Below are 14342 nucleotides of genomic sequence, written 5' to 3'. Positions count from 1 at the left end.
TCTAATTTGTTTCATCCTATGATGTCTCAGGTCGTATCTGCAATATGGGATCAAAAAATCTGATCTGGTGAAAATCCAGGTCGAAGGCAAGTTTCTATGTGCCCTTTAAATACTCAAAACCATGATCTGATCTGAAGGTCAGATTGATAAAATCTGGAAGTCAAACCTTTGTAGAAAGTATGTAAAAACAGAGTATCGCCAACTTTTTTGTGTAGATCTGTATCACCTCAGTAGGTGCTTGGATCAGGTTGAATCAAGTACTTAAGGACCTCTTGATGATGTATACTCAAATCCTAGAAGCTTCAAAGAGGATTCCAAAAAACCAAATCTGGAGAAAAAAAAAAACCAAAGTATTTGAATGACTAATAAGTAATCACCCAGATTACGCCTTGAAATATGGATAATTTTCCATGTTTTAAATAAAGTAAAGCAAGCCTCTACGGTCCAGCCAAAGTTTGGAATGTCATTGATTCTATGCGGTTTTTCCCTTCTCAAATTAGGGTTTTATTTTTTCAGAACACTCAGATTCTTTTTGCTTTCTGTTGGAACTGCTAGGGTTTGAAAAATTGGAACACTGAATTTGTTTTTATGTGATGTTTTAGATGGACTGTGATTCAAAGAAGGGAAGATGGGGATTGATTGGCCAAGAGAGAGAGAAAGAGCATGAGTGGGGTGGGGATATGGGTTGCGCCGACAGCAGAGTGGCGGGGCTGGTGCGCTGATGGAGCTGGGGGCTGCTGTCCAAAGGGAAGAAGGGAGCAGGGTGAGGGCGGAGTTGCAGGAGGAGGAAGAAGAAGAAGAAGGGTAAAAGGGCAAAATTGTCATTTCTTTCTAAAGCTAACTGAGTTAGTACTCAAGGTTACAGAAGTAATTTTTGAATTTCCAAGGGTGGTAGACATAATTGTTTGAAACTACAGGGGTGGTAGACATAAATTTCCCTATTTAAAATACATCCAACGGTGGCCACTACACTTAGAGGATAAAAATCCAAGCTCGGATGCACTTTAAAGGTACATTGGATGGTGCATCATACTTAAGAACAAAAAATTCTACCCTTGTTATTTTCTTCACAATTTAAAGATAGATATTAGAAATGGAATCACGAGACTGACCCTATTGAATCATGTCATATAACATAAAATATTTATGGTCAAATGTTCTTTGTGTTGGGGGCACAGATTGCGGCCAGACACATGGGGGTGGGCGAAAGGATCAGTCTGCCCCCCTAAATGGCAGCAATACCCAATCCATATGTCTTGGCGCAGCCTGCTCTACGGCACAGAGAACATCAACCCAATATTTATTTACTCACTCTTGACATTTTGAATGCTGAACTCTATCATGTTTAGTGAAATTCCAATCATTACAAGTTGACAAGTAATCCACCAATTCTACCAAACATAAGAAATGGAAACTAATTGAAACTTTTATATTCCATACAAGAAACAGCAAAATATTTCATGTGGGGTGGTGGCGCAGTTGGCTAGCGCGTAGGTCTCATAGCTTCTGAGTGATCCTGAGGTCGAGAGTTCGAGCCTCTCTCACCCCAATTATTTTAATTATCCAATAAAAAGATTTGGTTTTAAACCATTACTTTGGAATCATCTCTTGAAAGTTGATAAAGGGTGGAGTCCTGGAGCCAATTTTATAACAAAAACGACCATATATACTATACTTTGGAATAATCTCTTGGAACTTGATAACAAGTAGAGAGGGACATCACACCCAGATTGCCAATGACATGCAATGAAGGTAATTAAGGACTCAAATTGACAAAATCTTAGTCCCACTCAGTTTTCATGTTTAAATGTCTACCAAATTCTGGTTTTTGAGCTGGGTCTTTATGGTCCATGTATGCCTACCATTCCTTGTTCCATTCTATTGTGAAATGTGAACTAGGTTACAAAAAAAATAAAAAAAGGTGAAGTATAATTATTGTTAGAGGGCTTAACCATACTTACAACTCAATTCAACTCAGTCTTATCTCAACTGAATGGGATTGGTTCATAGTTTACAAAAATGGGAACAACAAAAAAAAGGAAACGGACGATATGAGTTTAGAAAGTAAAAAATTGCAAATAGACAGTACAGTTTTTAAATATGTATATTTTTTTTTGAGTAAACTTCTAGTAGACCCCCTGAGGTTTGCAGACATGTCATGTAGCCCCCCTGAGAACTAAAATGTTACATACGGATCCAGAAAACGAATGGAACACTCGTCCTGTTAGAGTCCACAGTTAAGTGATGATGTCATCCTTTTATATCCCAAAAATACCCTTATACATGTTTGATGAAAAAGTGAAAAGATGGAAATTACGTTTATATCCTTCTATCTTCTTCAACCTTAGAAAAGAATATGAACTCAAAGAAGACCGTTGCACCGAAGACCGTTGGAGGAGTTGCAGGCGATTTGATGAAGAGCTTCTCTATTTAAACACATCTGTCCATGTGAAATCTGGAGCTCCTCTATGTTAACATCATTTGCCCCATGTAAGATCTGAAGCTCCCTATATGTAAATTTGCCTCATGTGAAATCTTCAGACCGTTGCAAAGCTCTGACTTCTCTCTCCGGTCACTGAAATTTCGGTGATAGAAGAGTCTTTAAGGTGAGTAAAGTAAATCCCTTAACCTCTATTCTTCCTGCAACTTGATTTCTGTTGTTTATCTCTGCACATCAACCGTAAGAGAAGAGAATGGAACCTTAGCCTATAATTTTCCCCAACTGAGAAATAAAATTTCCTGGTTAATATTATCTTCTCATTCCAGATTTTTGGAATTTTTCCCACTTTGATTCCATCGACTAGAGTGAAACCAGAATATATTCTTGACACTTTGATTTCTGTTGTTTATCTCTGCACATCAACCGTAAGAGAAGAGAATGGAACCCTAGCCTATAATTTTCCCCAACTGAGAAGGATAAAATTTCCTGGTTAATATTATCTTCTCATTCTAGATTTTTTGAATTTTTCCCACTTTGATTCCATCGACTAGAGTGAAACCGGAATATGTTCTTGACACTTTGAATTTTTTTCACTATTGCAGATAAGAATGGCCTCAGCTTCTAGTATAAACAGTACCTCAGGTTATATCAAATTTGAGAACAAGAAATGCTACTGTGGACGTAAAGCTATAGTGAAGATATCGGAATCGGAGAAAAATCCAGGAAGGCTATACTACAAATGTGAAGTGGATGGCTGTAACTTTTGGAAATGGGTGTACCCAAATGATGCTCCAACAAGGTCAACTCCCTTGATAGAGTCAGCAAGGAACAACCCTGTTGCTAACAACCCTGTGGTTGGTGGAAGTGAGAATGAACTGTTCTAGTTGAAGAGCACAGTGAACCAAATGCACAAGATGCTTGTTGTAATCATGTTTGCTGTTCAATTTATATTAGTGTTGTCTGTTATTAACTTTGTAGTGATGATTATAAAATAATAGATGGAAGTTTTATTACATTTTGTTTGATATTCTATGGATTGGATTGTCAAAGATAATAGGTGGTAGATCCCCAGTAGGTACATCTGAATCCCTTCAAAGGTTTAAAAAACTAACAACTAAAACACCACCAAATAGGAGCCAAGCTTCACACCTCAAAACCACAATGGATTTGGCTTCTATGGGTCATGGCTCAGAGCAATTCTCACCCAACTCATGATCACTATCCTTCCAACTTCCCTGAGAAGACCACCACCACCACCACCAACCAACAGCTGCAGTAGTAGCAGCAGCAAGCAAGCAAGCTTAAAAACAGGAAAGAAAAAAAAAAAAAAAAAAAAACCAACCAAGCAAGTCGCATAAGCAAGCAAGCAAATCAAACAGACAGCAAGCAAAGCAAGCTAAAAACAAAAAAACCAGCCAAGCAAGTCGAGTCGAGCTACAAAGCAATAGCAAGCAAGTCGTAGCAAGCAAGCAAGCAAAGCAAGCAACAAGAAGAAGCATGCAGCAGAGCGACAATATCCCGTTGAAAATAATCAAAAATAAAACCATAGTAATATGCATTCAATCCCATGGAACACTTGATTTAACATCATCTATCACACCCAAGTGTTAATACAAATTCTGAAAAAACATCCACTTCAAAGTACCACAACCAATCCAAAGTACATATTACAAACACAACATCCACTTCAAAATCATAATACAAACAACCCCAATAAAATTCACTACAGCACAACACTAAACTAAATAAAAGAAAGTCTCAGTTCTTCTTCTTTGCTGCCTTTCTCTTTTCTCTAATCTTTGCTGCAGCTGCATCCATCTTGGCTCGTGTCTTTGCTTGGCTACTCTTCACAGTGGTAGCTGAAGAAGACTGTGACCTGGTCACTCTCTGAGAGTTGCTGATATCACCCTGGCTCATATTATCATGAGTTCTCTACATAAGCAATAAATATATATGGTTAGTTAAACATGCAAATACAGGTGTGACATGTATATATTGAAGCATAAATAGTTATAGTTATACCTTCACACCAACAATCCGACTAGTAGATGCCCTGCTAACCTTTATTGGAGGTCCCTTACATTTTCTCTTATTATGGCCTACCATGTTGCATCTGCTACATCTGAGGCTTGTTGATCTTTGATTGGATTCCCCAGTAGCATCTCCTAGACCCTACAAATATAAACATGCATTTTATATATCAGTTACATACTCTATTATTATACATTATTAACCAATTGACATGATTTAATAAGAAAGTATAGTATACACACCTTTTGTTTATCTGACATGAAAGTCAACATCCTATTAGCATCATCCGGGTCTATGATATCATATAACAGATTCAAAAAAAACAGCCAACTTTCTTTGCACTCAACCTCCACTACAGCATATGCAATAGGGAACAACCCTTTGTTCCCATCCACTGATATAGCAGACAGTAACACTCCACCATAACTGCCCTTGAGGTGGCATCCATCAAGACCTATAAATGGTTTGCACCCCTTCAGGAAACCCCTTGCACATGCTCTGAAACAAATAAAAACTCTCAAAAACACAGGATTGACTGTGTCCAACTCATGCTCTTGTCTACTCTCATACTCTATTATGAATTTACTCCCAGGGTTTTTCTCCAGAACCAATCCACCATATGCAGGTAACCGAGCATAGGATTTTGCATAGCTACCTTCATTGATTTCTTGAGCAATCCTACGTGCCCTGTACAGCCGTTGGTAAGGAAGTTGAATATGATATTTCTGAAGCAGAAACTCATTAATGGCACTGGACTTCATTTCATGATCAGCCTTGATAAGAGGAGCAATTTTTTTTTCAACCCAACGAATTGTAGCATGCTTAATTGACTGTTTCCTTTCACAGATGTGCTTACTTTCATAAGACTTTATCTTGTATGTCACACCATCAACAATGGGTGATGCATGGATTCTCCAAATACAACCCTCTCTGCACATTCTACTGACTCTAGTTCTCTCATTTCTCTTGAATTGCATTTGAAACCCCTCTTGCACCACAAAATCTTGGAGGGCAGCTCTGAACTTGGTCACATTATCAAATACCTGACCTAACTGCAATTTCACTTTTCCTTCACCCTCATCTTCATTTACATCTATATTGGAAAACTACCCATAAAATTCTTCAGAATCATACCCATCTAAATCATTATCACTCAAATCTTCTTCTATTTCATATTCTACATCATCTTCATCACTTGAACCATCTTCTTGTTCACTTTCTTCTTCCCATTCATTGTCACTATTCTGTGCCCATTCATCATCAGTACCATCATTCTGGCTATCAACATCAACATCTTTAGTCAAACCCATTCTGGTACATGGTACTTTCTCAGCAACCTGCTCACTATCCTTCAACCCCATGGGAGTTGCATCAGTTCTGTTAGGACTCCGTGTATATCCAATGGCAACACTACTAGCCCTTGAATTATCATTACTAGTAGGTTGAGCATTTGCAATAGCAGCAGCAGTCCCATTACCACTACAAGTGGCACTAGTAGTAGCCCTACATACAATTGGACCCCTTCTCACTGGTTGTTTTTTCCTTCTAGCTGACCAAGGTTGTTCTCTATAAACAATGTGATTGGGATGCCCATTGATTGTATACACTCCTTCAGTTTCAGACAGCCTATGTTGCACATCATAAACAAAAAATCTAATTGGATTCACCCCAAATTCATCATATATGTTATAGACCTCTGCATCATTTGTTAACAATTTTTCATCATTATTCGGGAGTATGGCTTTCACCTTAAAGGTCACATCATGTCCTGTGGGGACATGTTTGATTACTCCATTATATATGTCCGAGATCATGTCCAAGTAGCCATATGTATCCTTGTCAACAAATTTTGTTTCCTTCACCATATACCAATTGTACTCAACTTCATGTAACACAGACATTGCTGGACAATTGACAAAGTGAGCCCAAATATGTCTTCTACAATTCTGCAAAGCACAAACCATATATAACTAGATAATTTATAACTTTTAATCTAAGCTTACAACATCTCTTATTCTAATTTTCAAGGTTTTCTTTAAAATTTAGCCTTTTCATGCTTTTATCCATTGCCTTGGTCATTTTCTAATGGCAGTAAATATAATAAGAAGCCAACTGGGAAAAGAATCAAATACTGATAATCACCCAATGATGCTAATTATTTTTTCAAAGATCCACATAAGCCTACTTTCACACTTTGCAATACAAGGGCAGCAACTGCAATTGGTTGAAAGGGTTGAATGATCAAATGTTTCCACACTACAAATTGCTTTTTTTAAGTCTGAAATTTATTATGTGCCTCTGTGGTCTGGATCAGGGTTTGTAATTAGAACCAATGTGCTCTATGGTCTGTGTCTAATTAGAACCTAGGTGTAGGCATTGCTGCTTTTGGGGTTATAGATGAGGGCTGAGATGATCCAAATCAGACGTGCTGAGTTGAGCCATTTCAGAAGGGATAAGGTCCAAGGGTCATTTAGCAATCCTAAATGCTGAAAATTGGCCCAAAATTTACTTCCTTTTGGATTGAAAGCATCAAACTAGTGTCACTTAACTGTAAAATTATAATAGAGCAGCATACTGAGACAGAGAAATGTAATACAGCAGAATACTAAGACAGATTGAGAGAGTAAGAGAGAGAGACAGAGTACCTTAGTGGATGGTGGAAGAGGGGACAGAGAGCCAGAGAGAGATACAAAGAGTTGTAGCTCGAGAGATATGGCGGTGGTCCTTCAATTTCCTTGTGTAAACGAAACCACAGAGGTGAAGAAGAGGTCCTTCGCAATCCTTCCTCACAGCAGTGGTGACAACGGCGGTGCACAGCAGCGGAAGAGATGAAGAAGATGAAGCAGCAGAGCGCAGTGTCCTTCACAATACTTCCTCACGGCAGTGGTGACAACGGTGGTGCATAGCAGAAGAAGAGATGAAGAAATGAAGAAGATCATCCTCTCTATGGTGAAAACGGCGCTATTCTCTTTCAAACCTAGCAGAGGAAGAAGAGAAAGAAGAGTAAAGTTAGAAGACGATGGCTTAGGGATTAGCAGAAGGGTGATTTGGACTTTTACCTATCCATGACTTGCTGACATCATCCATTCACTAGTTTTCTCTAACGGGACGAGTGTTCCATCCGTTTTCTGGATCCGTATGTAACATTTTAGTTCTCAGGGGGGCTACATGACATGTTTGCAAACCTCAGGGGGTCTACTAGAAGTTTACTCTTTTTTTTTTAAATAAAAAAGGAGGGAACAAAAAAAGTGCAATATTTTCACTTAAATTAAGGAGTTATTACTTGAATACTTGCTTCTAGTGTTCAAAACAACTCTAACATAAAAAATTAGTCCGTATTTATTCCACAACCCATTGTAAGTTCCAAGACATATCATCTAATATCATCCAATATCAATTATCAATTCAGACACCATAATGTCCAGAGCCTTGTTGAGCAATGTGGATTGGCTATGGTGTTGCTCATTGTTGTCAACACAGACAACACACTCATGTAGTGATCTATGTTCAATTAGAGTTAGGAGTCATCGCTTTAGAAACCCTTTTCAATTTATGCATCATTTTATAACTCAATTTCGAGGTCCATGCATTAACCTATAGTTGAAGGTTGTAAAATGGATATGGGCCCAAAGCCCGGTCCAAGCTGCCCACAAGGGGCAGGCCGGACCCAACCCATGCGTGGGAGAGAGAGCCGGCCTTAAGTGGCTGACTCTCTCTCCCCCCCCTCTTGGTTGATTCCTAGTATGAGTCTAAAAGGGGGCCTTAGGTTTTTTTTTTTTTTTTTTTTGTTATAAATAGAGGACCTCTAACCCTAAGGCCATAACATTGGAAACCAAGATTTGTCTCTCCAAGTACTTGTGTTCTTTGTTGGAATCCATCTCTTCTCGAGGATTTGTGGTGTGGAGTTCTCTGTAGAGAAACCTAACAAGATATTCGAAGATCGTGAAGGAGATCGTTCGAGTTCTTGAAGCTTGTAACCAAACTCGTACAAGATCCTCTTCCGATGCGTTCTCATCTTCGTTCAGGTAACACCCTAACGGGTGGTGATTTATTTATAGAGATGATATCATGAGAAATGTAACTCTAGTCATCCTTACATCGAAAAAGAATCAGCTCGATCAAAGTACGAGAGAGAGAGAGATATATAAGTAGTTAAGCGAGTCAGTGTAGACAACAAGCAATTCTGCATAAAAAAAAAGTATAAAAAATGATAAAGTTGGAAGAAGATAAATCTTAATTGGATGATTTGAGATTACAAGAGACTGCCATTTATATAGCAGTATTACAAGAGAATAACCAGAAAATATACAGCTATTATCACATGTGATAATGGTGCTAATTCATTCGAATAGTTTCCATTATCACATGCGATAATAGATGGAAGGAAATATTTGCGAAAAAACTTCCATAGGAGTCATGCGTGGATCTCTCCTAGTAGATCATGTTATTACTCCCCCTCAAGTTAGAGCGTGGATGTTGCGAATCCCCAACTTGGATAGGAGAAACATGAATTGATCACGTCCCAGGGCCTTAGGAAATATGTCCGCCAATTGGAGCTTAGAGGACACATGGAAGGTCTTCAAACAACCGGACTGAATTCGTTCTCGGACCAGGTGACAATCAAGCTCAATGTGTTTGGTGCGCTCATGGAAAACCGGATTTGCAGCAATATGGAGGGCAGCTTGATTGTCACAAAATAAGCGCATGGGTGTGGGGAGCATGATGCCCAGGTCGTGGAGAAGAGTGCGTAGCCAAATTAGTTCACATATGGCAGCCGCCATGGAACGGTATTCAGCCTCAATCGAAGATCTGGAGCTAGTAACTTGCTTCTTTGATTTCCAAGATAGAGGACTATCACCAAGGAAAGTGATATAACCAGTTACCGATCGGCGGGTGGTGGGGCATGCTGCCCAGTCTGAATCTGAGAATGCAGTAAGAACGATGGAACTTGCTGTCGAGAAAAAAAATGTAGTTCCTGGGGATGATTTAATGTACCTAACTAGACGAAGAGCAGCATCCCAATGAGGTTGGCGAGGCTGATGCATGAACTGACTAAGTGTGTTCACTGCATATGTGATATCCGGCCTGGTTATGGTTAAGTAAATCAATAGCCCAATAATGCGTATGTATGCCGTTGGATCAGCCATAGGAGTACCCACATCAACTACGAGACGATGATTTTGTTCCATTGGAAAGGTGGCTGGTTTGGTGCCTAGGAGGCCTGATTTAGCCAAGATGTCCAATGCATACTTACGCTGATTAATGAAAATGCCATCGTTTGTGCGTGCTACCTCGATACCCAAAAAATACTTCAGATTACCCAGATCTTTAAGGTGAAAACGAGTATCTAAAAAGGATATAAGTTGCTGTATGGCGGGGAGATCTGTACCAGCCACGATAATGTCATCCACATAGACCAGGACTGCCATAAATGAACCTGAATCCGAACCACCCTTGACAAATAGGGAATAATCGGCCTGTGATTGAATGAAGCTAGCAGCTAGAAGAGCCTTAGTGAGAGTTGCAAACCAATTCCTCGATGCCTGCTTTAGGCCATAGAGAGATTTCTAAAGCTTACAAAAGCGAGTCTCCCCCTCTTTGCCATAACCCGGAGGGAGAAGCATATAGACATCTTCGTCTAGGGCACCATGTAGGAATGCATTATTGACATCGAGTTGGCGCAAGTGCCACCCACGAATCGCCGCCACAACTAATAAACTCTGTACCGTGACAAGTTTAGCCACGGGGGCAAAGGTTTCATTGTAGTCCAGTCCCTCCTGTTGTGTGTAACCCTTTGCCACAAGTCGAGCTTTGTAACGCTCGATAGAGCCATCAGCATGTCTCTTGACTTTATAGACCCACTTACAACCTATCGCCTTTTTACCTGTAGGAAGATGCTCCAATGACCAAGTGTTATTCTGTTCAAGAGCAGAAATCTCATTTTGCATGGCTTGTTGCCAGTGGGGGTATGTAGTAGCCTCTTGAAAAGAGGAGGGTTCATTTTTAGATGAAATTGCAGAAATAAAAGCAGAGTGGCGATAAGTGAAACCAGTATAAGACAAATAATTATGAAGAGGATATGGTATTTTACCAACCAATGTCGAGGTGATGGGAGAGGAACTCTGAGTAACAGCACTACACACAAAATCCTTTAGGCGAACAGATGGGGCACGGGGTCGATCAGAGCGACGTAAGACCATGGATAGGGCGGGTGGATCTGGGGAAGGTGGTGCGGTTGTAGGTGATGAAGGAGGGAGGTCAACAGCATCAAACTCAGGGGTGTCAACATCATCAAACTTAGCAAATGAAATGGGACGGACCGATTCTGGATTAGGAGGGGAGGGTGTGCCCTGGTAAGGAAAAATATTTTCATGAAAAACGACGTCCCGAGACGCAAAATATTGCTGGGTTTCAATGTTGTAAACCCGGTAACCCTTTTGACCATATGGGTAACCGACGAATACACATCGAATAGCACGGGGATCAAACTTCGAACGGCCAGGATGGTGATCATGAGCATAACAAAGGCACCCGAAAACCCGCAAATGGTCATAAGAGGGTGTGCTATGTAATAAAAGCTCATGTGGTGTCTTTCCCCCCCCCCCCCAAATTTGGTGTGGGTATCCGATTAATGAGATAAGCGGCCGTGAGATCACAATCTCCCCAAAAAGACAAGGGTAAATGGGCTTGAAAGGGTAAGGCACGGGCAACCTCGAGAAGGTGCCGATGTTTTCTTTCGGCAACCCCATTTTGTTGAGGGGTCCCTACGCAAGAGTGTTGGTGATGGACACCCTCCCTAGACAGAAAATCCTGAAATGGTCGAGAAAAGAATTCCTTTCCATTATCAGTCCATATTTGCTTAATTGATGTGCCAAATTGGGTTTTAACAAATGCAAAGAAAGAGAGCAGTATTGAATAAGTTTCCGATTTTTGGCACATAAGATATATCCAAACGCACCTAGAAAAAACATCAACAATAGTTAGAAAATAATGGGCACCCGTGTGGGTCGGGGTGGGATACCCGCCCCAAATATCGCAGTGAATAAGGTCAAAAATCGCAGTGCACCTAGAAGTGCTTAATGGAAATGGAAACCGAGTTTATTTAGCTAGATGACATATATCACAATGTCCATGTTTAGAAATTACGTTAGACAATTTATTTGGTAATAAAGAAAGGCGATCACGAGAGGGATGACCCATCCGAATGTGCCAAAGAGACGTGGAGAGAGCATGAGAAATATTGGGAATAGATATTGGACTGCCCGTAGTGAATTGGTATAGACCATTACACAGCGTTCCCGTTCCAATCAGCCTCTTCGATGGAAGGTCCTGAATGGCACAAAAAGAAGGGAAAAATGAGACGACACAAGATAGATTATTAGTAAGCTTACTAATGGATAATAAATTAAATGAAAAGGAGGGGACATATAAAACATCATGAAGGGTAATTGCAGATGTGAGATGATGATTCCCACAATGGGTAACCGGCATATGAGCACCGGTGGGTAATCGAACCGGTATGGGAGAGGTAATGGGTGTGACATTGCTAAGTAAGGAGAGATCTGAAACCATCTGGTCGGATGCCCCACTATCAAGAAGCCAAAAAAGAGATTTCTCACCTGAAACCGAAAAATAATTGGAAGTACCTGCGACATTGGCATGGGCAGCAGTTGAGTCCGGGTTCAAGAGAGACAAGAGCTGCTGAATTTGCAATTGGGTTAGACCCGATGCAGTAGATGTGGGCTGGGCTAGTACAGAAGGCTGAATAGGGGCAGTCGTGGGTGCCTTGGCCTGATTAGCAGTAGTAGAGCCAGATGTAGAACCTTGAGTGGAAGGAGAGCGACGATGCTTTGCGTGCCCAGGTGGATAGCCGTGTAACGGCCAGCAGGTCTCCCTAGTATGACCATGAATTTTGCAATGGTCACAAAAGGGATGATTTCGGTTTGGATCACCATTGTTCGAACCAGCAGCCGAATGAGAACCCTTGGAAGGGTTTGAGCGATTGACTGCCATCGCAGCCGTGTCAAGAACAGGTGGCGCAGATATGAAACGTTGCTGCTCCTCTTGAAGAAGAAGGTGATAAGTTTTATTTACATCAGGAAGGGGGTCCATCGCAAGGATCTAAGATCGAATCTATGTATAGAGGTCTGAAAGTCCCATTAAAAATTGATAAACCCGTTCCTGTTGTCCAGCCGAGTGAAGGGCATTTTGAGCGCCGCAAGAGCATGACGAGACAGTGACATAGGATGATAATTCATCCCAAAGCACCTTCAGCCGTGTGAAATAGGAGGAAAGGGAATCAGTCCCTTGCTAAATCGTTGCAATGGAAGGTTTGAGTTGAAAAATACGAGAAGCATTGCCACGAGAAAACCGGTCTTCAAGCTCCTTCCAAACGGAAGATGCCGTCTCAGCATAGATGACGCTGTCAGCAATGGTTCGAGTAAGGACATTAAGAATCCAAGAAAGCACCATGAAGTTGCATCTGTCCCAAGTCTGGACAGCAGAGAGAGGCACAGTAGGGCGTGGGAGACTCCCATCTACGAACATCATTTTGTTCTTCGCAAATAGGGCCATGCACATGGCACGTCTCTAGGTAGGATAGTTGTCACGACTTAGAGACGTGGAGACAAGGACCCAAAGTGTAAGACTGGGGCGATCCTCCCTGGACACTGCCGGAGTCATTGGTCGATTGATCATCTTGACAAGCCATGAAGAAGCAAGAATGTTGAATGAAAAGGAGGAAGAAGACAATCAAAGTATGCCAAGATCGTTATTCAAGCTGATACCATGATAAATTTGGAAGAAGATAAATCTTAATTGGATGATTTGAGATTACAAGAGACTGCCATTTATATAGCAGTATTACAAGAGAATAACCAGAAAATATACAGCTATTATCACATGTGATAATGGTGCTAATTCATTCGAATAGTTTCCATTATCAAATGCGATAATAGATGGAAGGAAATATTTGCGAAAAAACTTCCATAGGAGTCAAGCCTGGATCTCTCCTTGTAGATCATGTTATTAAAAAAAGAAGGCGTTTAAAACGGAAAAACGGCCCGAATGCTGCTTTTTACCGTTAGTTTAATAAACAAATGGAATACGCGTTCAAACGGTAAAAAATGGCAACACCATTTTAAACAAGTTTTCCTAACTAGGGGTCGGTTATATGGATCCTTTTCTCGAATCAGCTCTATTCAAATTCATATACAAGATTCTAGTCTTAAATTATACATATCATTTCTCACTTCTCCTTCAATTATTTTAGGCCAGCCTCTAGCTCTTTTACCTCATTCAATTTGAAATAAATCACTTTTCCATACTGAAGTATCCAAGTGTCCTCTATTGCACATGTCCATGCCACCTAAGACGAGTTTCTCACAACTAATCATGGATAGGAGAAACACCCAGATTTACTCTAATTTGTTCATTCTTTATTTTATCTTTTTTTTTTTAATTTTACCAATTACCAAACACAATATTCTCATCCTTGATTTAATGTATTTTCTTTACTACCCGACATTCCATTCAGATCTATACGTGTTGAACCATGGCATCTTCAATGCTTCTTTAAAGAGTGATCGATAGTGTTATCCACAATAAGTGAAGTCGAGAATATCCATAATGTCTTGTTGTGGTTGGAAGTTCTTCTTTTACAACAAAATAAAGACCTCTTTAAACATGATTTCATGGCTTTTTAATCCTACACACTACACATGTCACGTAAGACAACGATACACTGGACCACCCCCAATGCACCTGGTGACCAAACCATTTTAATTCAGGTGAGGCTTGAGACACATAGGTTCCATTATTGCACAAGCCTTTGTTCCAACCCTAATAAATCTTTAGATATAAGAATATAAGG

General features: G+C 40.3%; 1 long non-coding RNA gene and 1 other non-coding gene across 2 annotated transcripts; one reads left to right on the top strand and one right to left on the bottom strand.

Annotated features, from left to right (window-relative positions):
- The first annotated feature begins 1464 nt into the window (after positions 1-1464).
- On the top strand, positions 1465-1549 carry TRNAM-CAU. The gene is given in 2 exon segments: positions 1465-1502; positions 1514-1549. It is a non-coding gene; the product is annotated as a tRNA-Met (tRNA).
- A 2019-nt stretch (positions 1550-3568) lies between these two features.
- Positions 3569-6624, bottom strand: LOC122639759. The gene is made up of 3 exons (XR_006329567.1): positions 6614-6624; positions 4121-4125; positions 3569-3648 (listed from the first exon to the last, which is right to left on the bottom strand). It is a non-coding gene; the product is annotated as an uncharacterized LOC122639759 (long non-coding RNA).
- Between the last annotated feature and the right edge of the window lie 7718 nt (positions 6625-14342).

The sequence above is a fragment of the Telopea speciosissima genome, chromosome 9 (assembly GCF_018873765.1).
Source record: "Telopea speciosissima isolate NSW1024214 ecotype Mountain lineage chromosome 9, Tspe_v1, whole genome shotgun sequence".
NCBI lineage: Eukaryota > Viridiplantae > Streptophyta > Magnoliopsida > Proteales > Proteaceae > Telopea > Telopea speciosissima.
Note: the sequence above shows the minus strand (reverse complement) of the source record. Positions and strands in the feature narration are given on the sequence as shown.